The 13,199-nt window shown below is 40.2% G+C and overlaps 1 protein-coding gene and 2 long non-coding RNA genes across 5 annotated transcripts in view; 1 reads left to right on the top strand and 2 right to left on the bottom strand.

Annotated features, from left to right (window-relative positions):
- Window positions 1–10,400, bottom strand: part of LOC308594684 — a 186,878-nt gene extending 176,478 nt beyond the window's left edge. Inside the window, exon 1 of the long non-coding RNA XR_014011558.1 lies at window positions 10,373–10,400. This is a non-coding gene — a long non-coding RNA (uncharacterized lncRNA). The remainder of the gene's footprint in view (window positions 1–10,372) is intronic.
- The window catches only part of PPARGC1A (PPARG coactivator 1 alpha), a 673,798-nt gene that overhangs the window by 35,068 nt on the left and 625,531 nt on the right, over window positions 1–13,199 (top strand). The window lies entirely within an intron of this gene.
- The window catches only part of LOC308594654, a 515,175-nt gene that overhangs the window by 186,647 nt on the left and 315,329 nt on the right, over window positions 1–13,199 (bottom strand). The gene's annotated exons all lie outside the window — the stretch shown is intronic.

Raw genomic sequence — 13,199 nt, 5'->3', positions numbered from 1 at the left:
ACCTGAAACTGTTCTTAAACTGAAGCACCACTTTAGCTAATGGGGCCTCCCGCTGCCGCCGCGCCACCGGAGTATGATTTCTGTTCTCATCCTGAAGCAAAGTTCTTAACCCGAGGTACTATTTCTGGGTTAGCAGAGTCTGTAACCTGAAGTGTATGTAACCTGAAGCGTATGTAACCTGAGGTACCACTGTATACATATAGAATTTGTGGCCTTGTTTGTTTGTTTGTTTACCAAAAATGAAACCAGATCCAATGGTCGTCTACTTCTTTGGTGATCACTTGTAGCCGAGTAGGATTGTCTTCCATGAACACAGTCTTATTCTGGATCCACACGTCCTTCCACAGTGCGGACATAGGTCTCCAGGCAGGAGTTGATCACGGTGAGGGTTTGCCAAACGTGCCTCCCTCTTAGCTCATTCCTCCCTCTGCCCTGAGTTCGAGTGTCTTCAAAGTCCATGACACCTTTGGTAAAAGCTGTTCTGTAATTGGGGCACTCGTAGGCCAGTGTTTCTCAGTTGTTGGTGTTTATACTACATTTTTTAAAGATTTGCCTTGAGAGAGTCTTTAAGCCTCTTTTGTTGACCGCCAGCTTTCCATTTTTAAGTTTGGAATAGAGTAGTTGCTTTGGAAGACAATAATCAGGCATCCTAAGGAGGATAAAATTATTCTCCTGGGTGATTTTAATGCAAGAGTTGGGTGAGATTTTGATCTGTGGCCTGGGACTATTGGGAAAGAAGGAATTGGCAACAGCAACCAGAACAGAATCTTACTTTTGACTATATGTGCAGCACACAACATTGTTATTACCAACACACTCTTTCGACAATTTTTTTAAAAAACTTAAAATCCAATGGTAATACAACAGCAACACAAAGCAACTAAAAATGAATATAAATGTGACCAGGTACTTATCAGGTGCACAGGCACACATTCCTGTAAACATTAATTGAGAGTAAGTCACATTGAACACATACACTATCATATGATTTGGTAGTGATGGAGAAAGTTTTATCTGATCAATTTTTACTTACACAAGAGCTGTGTGTGTGTGTGTGTGTGTGTGTGTGTGTGTGTGTGTGTGGAGAAAGCAAACAGAAAGCAAACGAGGAGACTTGCCATTACTGGGAACCAAGCAGCATAAGCTAAAATGTTTTCCTGTACTAATGTTCAAATGCATAAAGAGTAATTCTTAAAAGCTGACTGAACAGAAGGAGGAGGAAGAAGAGAATGGCAGCCTGAAACACACATAAGTTCTTCACAGTCCACCATTTATCCTCTAAATCTTTCAACAACAACAACAACAACAACAATAATATAATTTATTATTTATACCCCACCCATCTGGCTACTCTGGGTGGCTTCCAACCGTATATTAAAACCAATACAGCATCAAACATTAAAAACTTCCCTAAACAGGGCCACCTTCAGTTGTCTTTTAAAAGTAAAATAGTTGCTTATTGCCTTGACATCTGCTGAGAGGGCGTTGCACAGTGTGGGTGCCACTACCGAGAAGGCCCTCTGCCTGGTTCCCTGTAACCTCACTTCTCGCAGCGAGGGAACCGCCAGAAGGCCCTTGGAGCTGGACCTCAGTGTCCGGGCTGGACGATGGGGGTGGAGACGCTCCTTTAGGTATACTGGGCCGAGGCCGTTTAGGGCTTTAAAGGTCAGCACCAACACTTTGAATTGTGCCCGGAAACTTATAACCTGCTGCTATAACACAGCCTGTTCACAAAAAGAAATGCAAATAATTTAAAATGTAAAAAAAGATAAATATTATAGAAAGAGGCTCACACTGTGTCCATCATCCCTTACTCAACCAATAATTAGAGGAGGAGAAGCTGCTCAAACTTAACTACTCTTCATTGTATCAAATTTCAACAGAAGTAACTCATAAAGTTCAGCAAATGAACAAAGCAGAAGACCCAGTGGATCAGATCATTCTCCAGACAGTTTATGCATAAGGTCCATCCGTGTAATGGTGTCTATTCCACCTGTCTGTTCATAAAGTCCAGACAATCCACATGAAAGGTTGTTACAGTTCCACAAAATCCTTTCACAGAGTCTAGACAAGGATTTCCGGAATATTGGCCTTGTTTTGCCGTCCTGGGCTTTATCAGTAGTTAAAGCACATATGTGATATTACAAGACAATGGATCTTACGGCATAGTAGTAGCCTAGACTCTTACGCATGTATACCTTATTTATGTAAGAACACAGCCGGTTACGTTTCGTGTGTTTATTGAGGATGCTTTACGTGACCATAGGTTTGTTTATTGTTGTTTTGCCTTGGATCTCCAGCGGTTTTTAGACTACAACTTCCATCATCCCTAGCTAACAGCACCAGTGGTCAGGGATGATGGGAATTGTAGTCCAAAATCAGCTGGAGACCCAAGTTTGCAAAACCATGCCTTGAGAGTTTGAGGAGCACAGAGTCAGAGTTATAACAGGCTTCCTCAATCTCGGCCCTCCAGATGTTTTGAGACTACAATTCCCATCATCCCTGACCACTGGTCCTGCTAGCTAGGAATGATGGGAGTTGTAGGCCAAAAACATCTGGAGGGCCGAGGTTGAGGAAGCCTGATCTATAACAAACTGCCCGAGACTTCTCGTAACTTGAGAGATTTTATTTCACTTCCTTCTGTGTTCAGGAAGTGTTGACCTGTTTATGGTGGTAGGATGACATTCAGCACTTGTGATTACCCTCCTGCTTCCAGTTGTGGACCCCTTCCTACTAGCTCTGAACTGAGGCACCCCTCGATTCCAGACTTCACACAGGTACATTAAATAGATATGGCATAAAAACAAATCTAAAGTTGCTTGTTGCTTGGTTCTTGGCTTGAACTACTGACCTAGAAGTGAAACACTTCATATTTCATTACTCTTCTCCTAAGCCAGCTGCTTCCCCGATATAGCCGTTGATGTTGATAGCAATGAGTGGCATGCGGTGTCATTGCAAGATGACAGGCTACAGCGAACTGAAAAATAATCCCTTGGACATGAATTCCATGACACCAGAGCAGCAATTAACAGTCCTGTCTTTCGTCACCAGGGGATGATTAATGTTTAAATTATAGGCAAAGTATTGTGTTAAAGGGGGGGGGGGAGAAAAGTAGCCTAACTGGGAAGAGTTCTTGGTAGTTTTGCATTATCTTCCTCCTTAGGTTTAGCACATGGAGGGTATTTTTGGATAAAGAGAATAACAATTTTCATTCCAGAAGGGCCAGAGATAACACTGAGAGGTGACCACGAGACGCAGAAATTTCCGCTTCCATCCATCAGCGAGATATTAAACCAGCATTTGACTGGCCACGTTTCTCATTGAGGATATGTCAATGGCTGGATGGAAGAGTCCTAACACAGATTACCTAGATTCTTTGTCATTTTGTCAATAAGAACTGTATAACAAAAAACAGTAGGAAGCCACCAGGAGCTGGGATTTTCTAGGCTAAAGAGACTCTTAATAGCATATCAAAATTTATCAGCAGTGTGGAGGGGGACTCAGCCATTTGCTCAGGAATTGTGGGCTTTTGGAGGAGGACTGAGGTGAAGAAGTTGCCCATTCTTTAGAGTTGGATTTTTATGGATTTTCTGTGTATTGGCATTGTGGAATTGTTTTGCTATATTTAATTCTATTGTATTGTTTTACAGTGGTACCTCTGGTTACAAACTTAATTCGTTCCAGAGGTCTGTTCTTAACCTGAGGTACCACTTTAGCTAATGGAGCCTCCCACTGCCGCTGCCACACAATTTCTGTTCTCATCATGAGGTAAAGTTCTTAACCTGAGGTACTACTTCCGGGTTAGCGGAGTCTGTAACCCAAAGTGTTTGTAACCCGAGGTACCACTGTAAATTTTAATTGGTGTAAACTGTTCTGGAGTCTGATTCTGAAGCAGTATATAGACCCTTAAATAAAACCTCTTAAACATCAAAAAAAAATTGTGTTGCATATTTTGTTGTTGTTGTTGTTTAGCCGTTTAGTTGTGTCCAACTCTTCGTGACCCCATGGACCAGAGCACACCAGGCACTCCTGTCTTCCACTGCCTCCCACAGTTTGGTCAAACACATGCGGGTAGCTTCGAGAACACTGTCCAACCATCTTGTCCTCTGTCCATCTTGTCCTCTTGTCGTCCCCATCTTTAAGATGCTGTCCAGGTGTTGCATATAAGGTATAATAAATATGCATGGTTCTGAGGACATACTCATGATGGGGTCTATGAAATTATTGCTGCTACGGATTCATCTGCAGGAAGAGTGGTCAACTGGTGTGATGCTAGGACAGATGTATTCCCAAGTCTAATTTTGTCTGCGACTCTACATATTATGATAGTGGGATTTTTATATATTTTTTTCAACAATAATCTTACCCTCTGGTAAAAGAGAAGATGCTTGAGGGTTTGTTTCTGATCTTCAGAATCATGGTTTTGAAGTTCAGAAATGTTACATATGAATGCAGCCGCATGGTCCATCTTTCAAACATTAGATCTAACATACTCAGGCACTTCTCCACTGTATCATCTCTGGAGCAAGGTAACTCCTTAATTATTCAGTTATTTGCTTCATAAAATTTCTGCTCTGCTTGATTGTAAAAAACATACACCTTCAAAGCAGTTTACAAAAGACAAAGCAATAAAATAGAGAAAAAAATCGCAACCATACTTTAAAACAGGGTTTCCCAAACTCTAGCTGTTTTTGGACTACAGTTCCCATCATCCTTAGCTAACTGGACCAGTGGTCAGAGATGATGGGAGTTGTAGTTCAAAAACAGCTGGAGACCCAAATTTGGGAAACACGGCTTTAAAATACACAAAAGTTAAAATACTGAAGCTGATTAAAATTACCTCAACTTCCTAAGCATCTGGGTAAGCTTGTCTAAACGATAATGTTTTTAAGCAGGCTCCATGTTCATTTTTATTCCATGGCTATCCCACTAAAACGGGATTGGTGCTAGAACCAGTATAACTGATATAAGATGCACTCCACTTGCAGTTATAGCCAGTCTTATAAACTGTCTTAGTAGTGGTCATATTCTTGTCTTGTAAATGAGGAACACACCTATGGAATCCGTGTGTGTGTGTGTGTGTGTGTGTGTGTGTGTGTGTGAAAATGAACTATGCACAACCATCCAATAGCTTTTTATTTTGCCTGGAAAGAAAATGGTCGGCTAGGCTTTCCTGAGGTCAGCTTCTACCCAGGAACCTGATTGAAACGATCAGACTTTGAAAATTGCTCAAGATCCAACTGCTTTCATCATTCACAATCGCCACAAAGCACTGTTTAAAAAACTCTGCCTTTATTATTTTAGCAGCTTTGATTAAGAGTGTGAGTCCTCTACTACAATGTTCTTAACAGGATGGCTTATAGGGAGATTATGAAACCATGGTGCTAAGTTAATACAAAAAGTTTCAAGATTCATACCATGCCATGTAATAAAATACAGAGCAGTTGAATTTCTGGGTATTTAATACAGTTGCTCCCTTCTGCTGTGAAGGGAGATCCTGTAGAGATTTGAGCAAATTCCACTAATTCAACTCTGAAGTGTTGATAGGCATACCATAGACTTCAGCAATCTTTCTTCCTCTATGTTTTTAAAAACATCCTGAAATGTTCACTCCTCACAGATTGTAATGGAAAGAAGAGAAAGACCCCACTTTCTAAGGTCTAACACTATATAAAAATCATGTAAAGACCCCACTTTCTAAGGTCTAACACTATATAAAAATCATGTAAAGTTCCTTATAAATGTTGCCGTTACCACACAATGTTGGTCTTTTGGGTGGGAGTTGAGAGAATTTACTGAAAATTACTCTCTCATGTGAAAAGGGACATGATGATATCATAAAAGGAGGCTAAGAATATGAGATAAGTACTGAGAGAAACTGGCACCTTAATGGTCACATCTATTGTTATTGTTATTGCCTTATCTCAAGGCAAGTGTACAAAACACAATAAAAACAGAAGAGAAAAAACAACAACAAAATATAAATTTTGACAAGGAGTACTAAGTAAACACCAATGGAGGAGACCTATTCACCCCTCTGGATGGCCTCTGTCCTTATTGCTTTCACCTACATGGGCATTGGAGTGATTTTAAAGCCAAAAGAGACAGGATGAAGCAAACATCAAGATTGCCTAAGCTTCTATAAGAAAATTGTGAAAAAGTTAGTTAAAAGATGCAATGGAACAGTGGGCCAACAAAGATGTAAATATTACTTATCTTGGAATAAAACAGACTTTGAAAACTTGGTGTTTTCACATGGAAAGAAATGACTATCAACATTTATATATGATTTTCAGAACATTTCCAATTCAAATATAAATTTAATATGTCACTAAATAGAATAGATATACGGTGTGCTGAATTGGTTTTTCCCCAAAGAAATCATGCTTTTCAATGGCAATTAATTGTAAAGAAAATTGTTTTAAAATGGTCACATAGTGGTTCTTAACTGCTTGGAAGAAATATGGAAAAGGGAAGGGACAGCGCAGGCTGTTCCAAGAAATATAGAGAAGACTTTAGGCATATGCAGTGTGTGTGTGTGTATTGGGGTGTAGGACAGCAGGAAAATTCTGGTGTATGATGGTGCTGTTGATTTACAGAATTTGTCAGCTTAATTTGACACAAGATACAATTATGTGTTAATTAGATTTGTTCAAAGTTTTGTATCTTCCAGAATACAACCTCTGGTTTTATATATTCTCACAACTGTGAGAACTGAGTACAAAAAAAACTTAGAAAAGCAATTGAAAATAAAAGACAATTACAATGGCTGCAGTCTTATATTCAGTTACCCCAGAGTCCTATGTATAGAATACTGTAAGGAAACTGAGAACAAATCCAAATGGCTATCAGCTCTTGAGAAATGTTTACAGATACAGAATTAGACTGTGATATGTTTGAACCCGCATCTTGTGTTTTCTTTAGAATTGTCACATATGTTTACTCACTGTTTACTCCGTGGGTCCTCACATGACTCGTGGTTTTGACTGATGATCAATGCGGATGACCTAAATAAATAAAGTGATCAGTTATTTTAATTATGTTTTCCCCATGTCTGGGGGCCGTCCAGCACTCTCTGCAGAAGCTACAGACATAACTGGCATGAAATGCCAATGTTTATAACATGACTGGGCTAAAAAAAAATAAAAATTCTCTTAGCTGTTTCATCCATATTGGTCTGGATATTTTCCTTTCAAGTACAGTGCTATTACACAAGGTAAGTATTTTCCAGATAATTTTAGAAGATACCCGGTGGGATAACGCTGGAAAAAGTAGAAGAAAGTGCATTGTAACAGTTTGATCATTTATGGCGAGAGCACATTATTGACTTCGCCGCCACACATCAGCTGTTAGCACCAAACCATGCTTAACCTGTAATATGGGTTTTTAAGCTCACCGCTGGTCATTATCTGTTTGGTAATGTCTTGAGAAAAAAACTATATTTTATGGCTGTTATGAACAGTTCTTGTCCTATTTTCAAGTTCCTATTTTATAGAGTGGCCGCTGACATTGTCAGCAAAGGATTATAGTGCTTGACAGGGCAATTTTGTGGGTGGGTGGGTGAGCAGCACAAGTATTTTGTGCAGTTTTGTGTTGCTGTTTTGAAGATGCAGACGTACACTGCCATCCCTTGTTTTTTGCACGGTGGCAAAAAATAAATAAATCGGTTATATTAAGAAACGATATATTGTCTTACTTACTCCTTAAACCAGGAAGTTCCCTTTTCTTTTCGTTTGTCTTTCATAATTTATTAGGGTTGTTATTTTTTCCTTAAATGAAGCTTTAGTTTCAGTGACAGACAGTTTGGATTGATGTGGCTAAATTTTAACAGCACTTTTATCGTTTTGAATCAATGGAAACAATTTTGGTCTCTGTAAAAAAAATATAGTCAGGAATTACAGAAGGCCTTTCTTCTGGCAAATGGGGAACATAATTTATTTGCTACATTTTACACCTAGTTCAATATTGAAAAAATGAAACCAATAAGCCGATATATGTTGAGGTTCTGGACCAGTTTGGAGATAAAGCGTGTTCTCCCTCACAGAGAGCACGTGTTGCGGTGGGGTCCCGCAGCCCACCCCTCCATTGCCAGGCAGGGCTGATGGCAACGATTGGTTGGCTGGGTTGTTGGGGTAAAGTTATGTTGCAATTTGGTGGGAGGGATCAAATTGCTTTAAATTCTCAGTACGCAGCTTGGAGCTTCCTCTTTTGCTGCGTGCAACGGATCCCCTGCCCAACCTCCTGCCGTAATTTTATGGGTTTTGCGTTGACCTTGCTATGCCTGTCATGGGGTCGTCTGCCGTTGGGGCAGGGGCCTGGTAGGAATTTTGTCCATCTGGCCGATTGGCTGGGCCATTTGGTTTTTGCCTACTGCATTGCAAATCGTCACAACTTGTAAGGTTGCAGTTAGGCATTGGTTATCAATATGGTTATCAATTGGTTATCAATTTGGTTGGAGGAGGGGTTAGGATGGGCTGGGCCTGCCCCTACAAGGTTGCGGCGGAAAGGGAATTCCGTTAAAGGAATCCAGGGGCTTGCCATGATTTCGTCCAAATCCCTGGAATGGGGCTAGGGCTGGCAAGCCTTGGGGAGCATGCGGGGAGAGGTGAGGGCCTGTGACTCAGCTACATTTCTCCCCAATATTGTTTTCCCTTACTGGCTTTCGGTGGTGCCCGGAAGTCAGTTCTGTCCCCAGGTGGGGGGGCAGATAGTCTTAACCAACCACTCACATTAACCAACCACTCACATTTATGTATTTCAATAAAGTTGTGGTCAAAATTATGCCAAAAACCTTAAACAAAAATTATGTGTGTGTTGTGAATTATTTGAGGGGTGGCTTGGGAACATCAACACACAACAGTCCTGGATTTATAAGCCTTGACAAAGCTAGAAGAAAGGATTTTGCCAGATCTCACCCTTTCCTTGCATGATAGCTTCAGTGCTTGTATTGTGACTTGTTCAACCCACAGTTTCCAAACTTTGCTTTAATCCTGGGCTCCAAACCATGATAAGAAAAATAAGGATGGCATTATGCAATAGTACTTAATATTAAGACAGAGGTTGCCACCTGCATTGTGCAGTCCTCCGGTTTTAGGAACCTTTATAACAGAGCGTCTTTATATTGCAGACTGTCCTGTGAGCTTCGAATGAAGGGCGGTATAGAAATTTATCTAATAATAATAATAGAATCTGCCAGAAGAATTGTGAGGTGGCTTTATAGCCTTTGAGGTCTAAGTTGAAAGCTGAACTGGGGTTTCCTAGGCAGTCTTGCTATCCGTGTTGGAGCTACATTGGGGTGAGAAGTATTGGATATTGTTAATTGACCTACTGCTACCAGTGCGAGTACATAAATAAGTACCGCTGCGGCGGGAAGGTAAATGGCATTTCCGTGCACTCTGGCTTCTGTCATGTTGTTCTGTTGCGCCAGAAGTGGTTTAGTCATGGTGGTCACAGGACCTGGAAAGCTGACTGTGGACAAACGCCAGCTCCCTTGGCCTGAAGTGAGATGAGCGCTGCACCCCATAGTCGAATTAGACTGGACTTAACCATTTAGGGGTCCTTCACCTTTACCTACTTTGTGCTCATTTAAGTATTGAGAGCCAGTGTGGTGTAGTGGTTAAGAGTGATAGACTCATAATCTGGTGAACTGGGTTCGATTCCCCGCTCCTCCACATGCAGCTGCTGGGTGACTTTGGGCCAGTCACACTTCTCTGAAGTCTCTCAGCCCCACTCACCTCACAGAGTGTTTGTTGTGGGGGAGGAAGGGAAAGGAGAATGTTAGCCGCTTTGAGACTTCTTCGGGTAGTGATAAAGCGGGAAATCAAATCCAAACTCTTATTAAGAGAACTGTCAATGTTCGTTGTTGTGATAATTTTTATTTGCGCATATATTTATGGTACTAGTATTGTCTTTCATATTGTTTATTTTCCAGGAACTGCTCTTAGCACAAATAATTTGTAGAAAATGTAGCCTATATGTAGTGCAGATGGAAAGGGGAGGGATTGGAATTCCTGAAGTATAATGATTTGCTTCTAGATGGGACTCCCTTTCCCTCTAAAGGTGTAGAAATGAGATGCTGTAGAACAGCAGGATAAAGAGGTCATGATATTAAAAGTGGACTCCTCATATAGCCTGAGAATCTGCATTTTTGTTTGAGGTTTTAATTAGTACAGTGGTACCTCGGGTTACAGACGCTTCAGGTTAGAGATGCTTCAGGTTACAGACTCCGCTAACCCAGAAATAGTACTTCGGGTTAAGAACTTTGCTTCAGGATGAGAACAGAAATTGTGCGGCGGCGGCGCAGTGGTGGCAGGAGGCCCCATTAGCTAAAGTGGTGCTTCAGGTTAAGAACAGTTTCAGGTTAAGAACGGACCTCCAGAATGAATTAAGTTCTTAACCCGAGGTACCACTGTATGTTAACTCTTCGGAATCAATTTGGGAGATATAAACACAATAAATAGCCCTGCTGTATCAGACTAAAGATCTATCTACTCCTATTTCCCACCAAGGCAAATCAGTTGGCTTTCGAAGCCTCTGTCCTGCTGCTTTCTCCTGCAAGTAGCATTAATAGGTATTAATAGGTAGCATACAACCATCATGACTAATTGCCATTGATGGCCTTCCACAAATTTGTAAATCCCTTTTTGAATGCTTTGGTAGTAAATTCTGTTGTTTAACTATTTACTGTGTAAAGGAATTCTTCCTTTTGTCTGTCCAAAATCTCAAGTCCCGCAGCATCATTAGGTAATTCTGAGTTCTAGTTCTATGAGAAATGTTCTGAAGTGAGCTGCTGCAGCCCTTCTGAAGGAACAGGTACATAGCCTGGGTTTGCTCCTGGAATCCTCCCCTTCTGGCAACAAGTGAAGTGTCCATGAGCAGCTAATAGATGCAATTGTTGTTGTTGTTGTTGTTCAGTCGTTTAGTTGTGTCCGACTCTCCGTGACCCCATGGACCAGAGCACGCCAGGCACTCCTGTTTTTCGCTGCCTCTTGCAGCTTGGTCAAACTCATGCTGATAACTTCCAGAACACTGTCCAACCTTAGAAAAATGTTGGAATGAAGTTATATGGCTTTAGTAGAAATGTTATAAGGAATTAAGTATAAATAGATTAATAGAGTATTAAAGGGAAAAATAAGGTTAGAATGTATTAAGATAATTATAGGATAGAAAGCAGAGGAAGATGGAAAGGAATTGCTGAAACAATTATCAGAAGTGGAATACAAAAAGGGAGGTGTGAGGAGGTCGTGAATGAAAGATAAGATATTGAACTTGTTTTGTGTTTTAAATGGTTTTTGTTTTGTTAGTCTTATGTGTTAGTGTTTTGTAGTGTTTTTGCATTGTATTGTATTTTTGTATTTTTTTTTTTGTTTTTCTGTAGTGTTGAAGTTAAACTGTTGGAAAATTAATAAATATTATTTTAAAAAAAACCACCAGAACACTGTCCAACCATCTTGTCCTCTTGTCGTCCCCTTCTCCTTGTGCCCTCAATCTTTCCCAACATCAGGATCTTTTCCAGGGAGTCTTCTCTTCTCATGAGGTGGCCAAAGTATTGGAGCCTCAGCTTCAGGATCTGTCCTTCCAGTGAGCACTCAGGGCTGATTTCCTTCAGAATGGATAGGTTTGATCTTCTTGCAGTCCACGGGACTCTCAAGAGTCTCCTCCAGCACCATAATTCAAAAGCATCAATTCTTCGGCGATCAGCCTTCTTTATGGTCCAGCTCTCACTTCCATACATCACTACTGGGAAAACCATAGCTTTAACTATACGGACCTTTGTTGGCAAGGTGATGTCTCTGCTTTTTAACAAGGGCACTTCAAGCTAGATCAGGAAAAGCAATCTGATGTGAAGCGACTATTAAGGTACTGGGGTTTGTTATCTAGTTGGAGATATGTGTGGGGAAGGAAAGTCGTCTCTTCTTCTTCTTCTTCTTCTTCTTCTTCTTCTTCTTCTTCTTCTTCTTCTTCTTCTTCGCTCCTAGCTAGATGGGGTCATTTGACAGGTATAAGAATAGCACATAAATAATTATGCTTCTTGTTATGAACATCCAACAATCTCTGTTATCATCATGGCATTTTTTTCTTCAGCAGAAAAATTAGACAGGAGATATGGCCATGGTGTTTTCTTAAGGGAATGTTAAATAAATGTTTGAGAGATGGCAGAATTTATTTACTTTACAATTAAGTACATAATCCCAGGGAAGTATTTTTTAATGTATGTGTTAATTGGGAAGTGACATTATAATTATATGTATAATTGAGGAAACTTATAATCTACCTTATTTACTTGCTCTCAGGAAATTAATCTACAGAGATCATATATTAGATTGCCTGTTCATTAAATGGGACCTCCTGTAGTTAATGAACAACTGAATTAGGTATAAGCTGAACAAAACTGCCTTGTAAGTGATATCTAGCAGGTGTCAACAGTTCAAATCTTTGAGTGCTTATTGATCTGGATTCAAACACTTCATTAATCTAAGCACATATTATATAGATTTTTCAATGTGATTTTGAAAAGGTTGAAAACTGTATTAAGGGATGAGAGGTGATAGTCAAATTGTATCTTTATAGTATATCTCTCTTGGGTTCTGACACATCTGTGCGAGAACAGTTTGCAAAGAATGACAGTAGATAGCATTTCCCCTCCCCCCTATTTGTACAGTATACCAATAAGATTTGTTAGTGTGAAAACCCTAAGGGATATTTTGAATGCTTTGTGAATCAAAAATTCAGAAAAAGGGACAGGTTGTAAGTTTCTGAATTCAATCTGAAGAGAAAAGAGGACCTCACAATATATCTGGAACAGTTAATTCTGGGGAGGAAGGATTTATAGCTCAGCATTCATCATGGTCATCTTTAGATATTGGCAGGAAGGAAAATGTATTGTAGAAGTGGACTTGGAGAGAAGATAGATGATCAAAGGTTTAGGGTGGTTGAATAGATGTGGAAACCACATAAAGATAGCAATTTCAGGTGCTGTATAAATAATAAATAAAACTCATGACCCACAAGACTTTGGAGAGATTGGCTCCCTGCCAGTTTCAAAGTGCAATTCAAAGAGCTGGTTTTAATAAGGAAAGATCAAGACAGCTTTGGACCAGGGGAGCTCAAGTGAATGTATTCTTTTGTATGAATCTCCTTAAGTACTTCAAATTAGGCCCTGCTTTGGATATCTTAGACAACTGAAGCTGTGAAAAGCA

This window comes from Podarcis bocagei (assembly GCF_964188305.1).
Source record: "Podarcis bocagei genome assembly, chromosome: 9".
Taxonomy (NCBI): Eukaryota; Metazoa; Chordata; class Lepidosauria; order Squamata; family Lacertidae; genus Podarcis; species Podarcis bocagei.
Note: the sequence above shows the minus strand (reverse complement) of the source record. Positions and strands in the feature narration are given on the sequence as shown.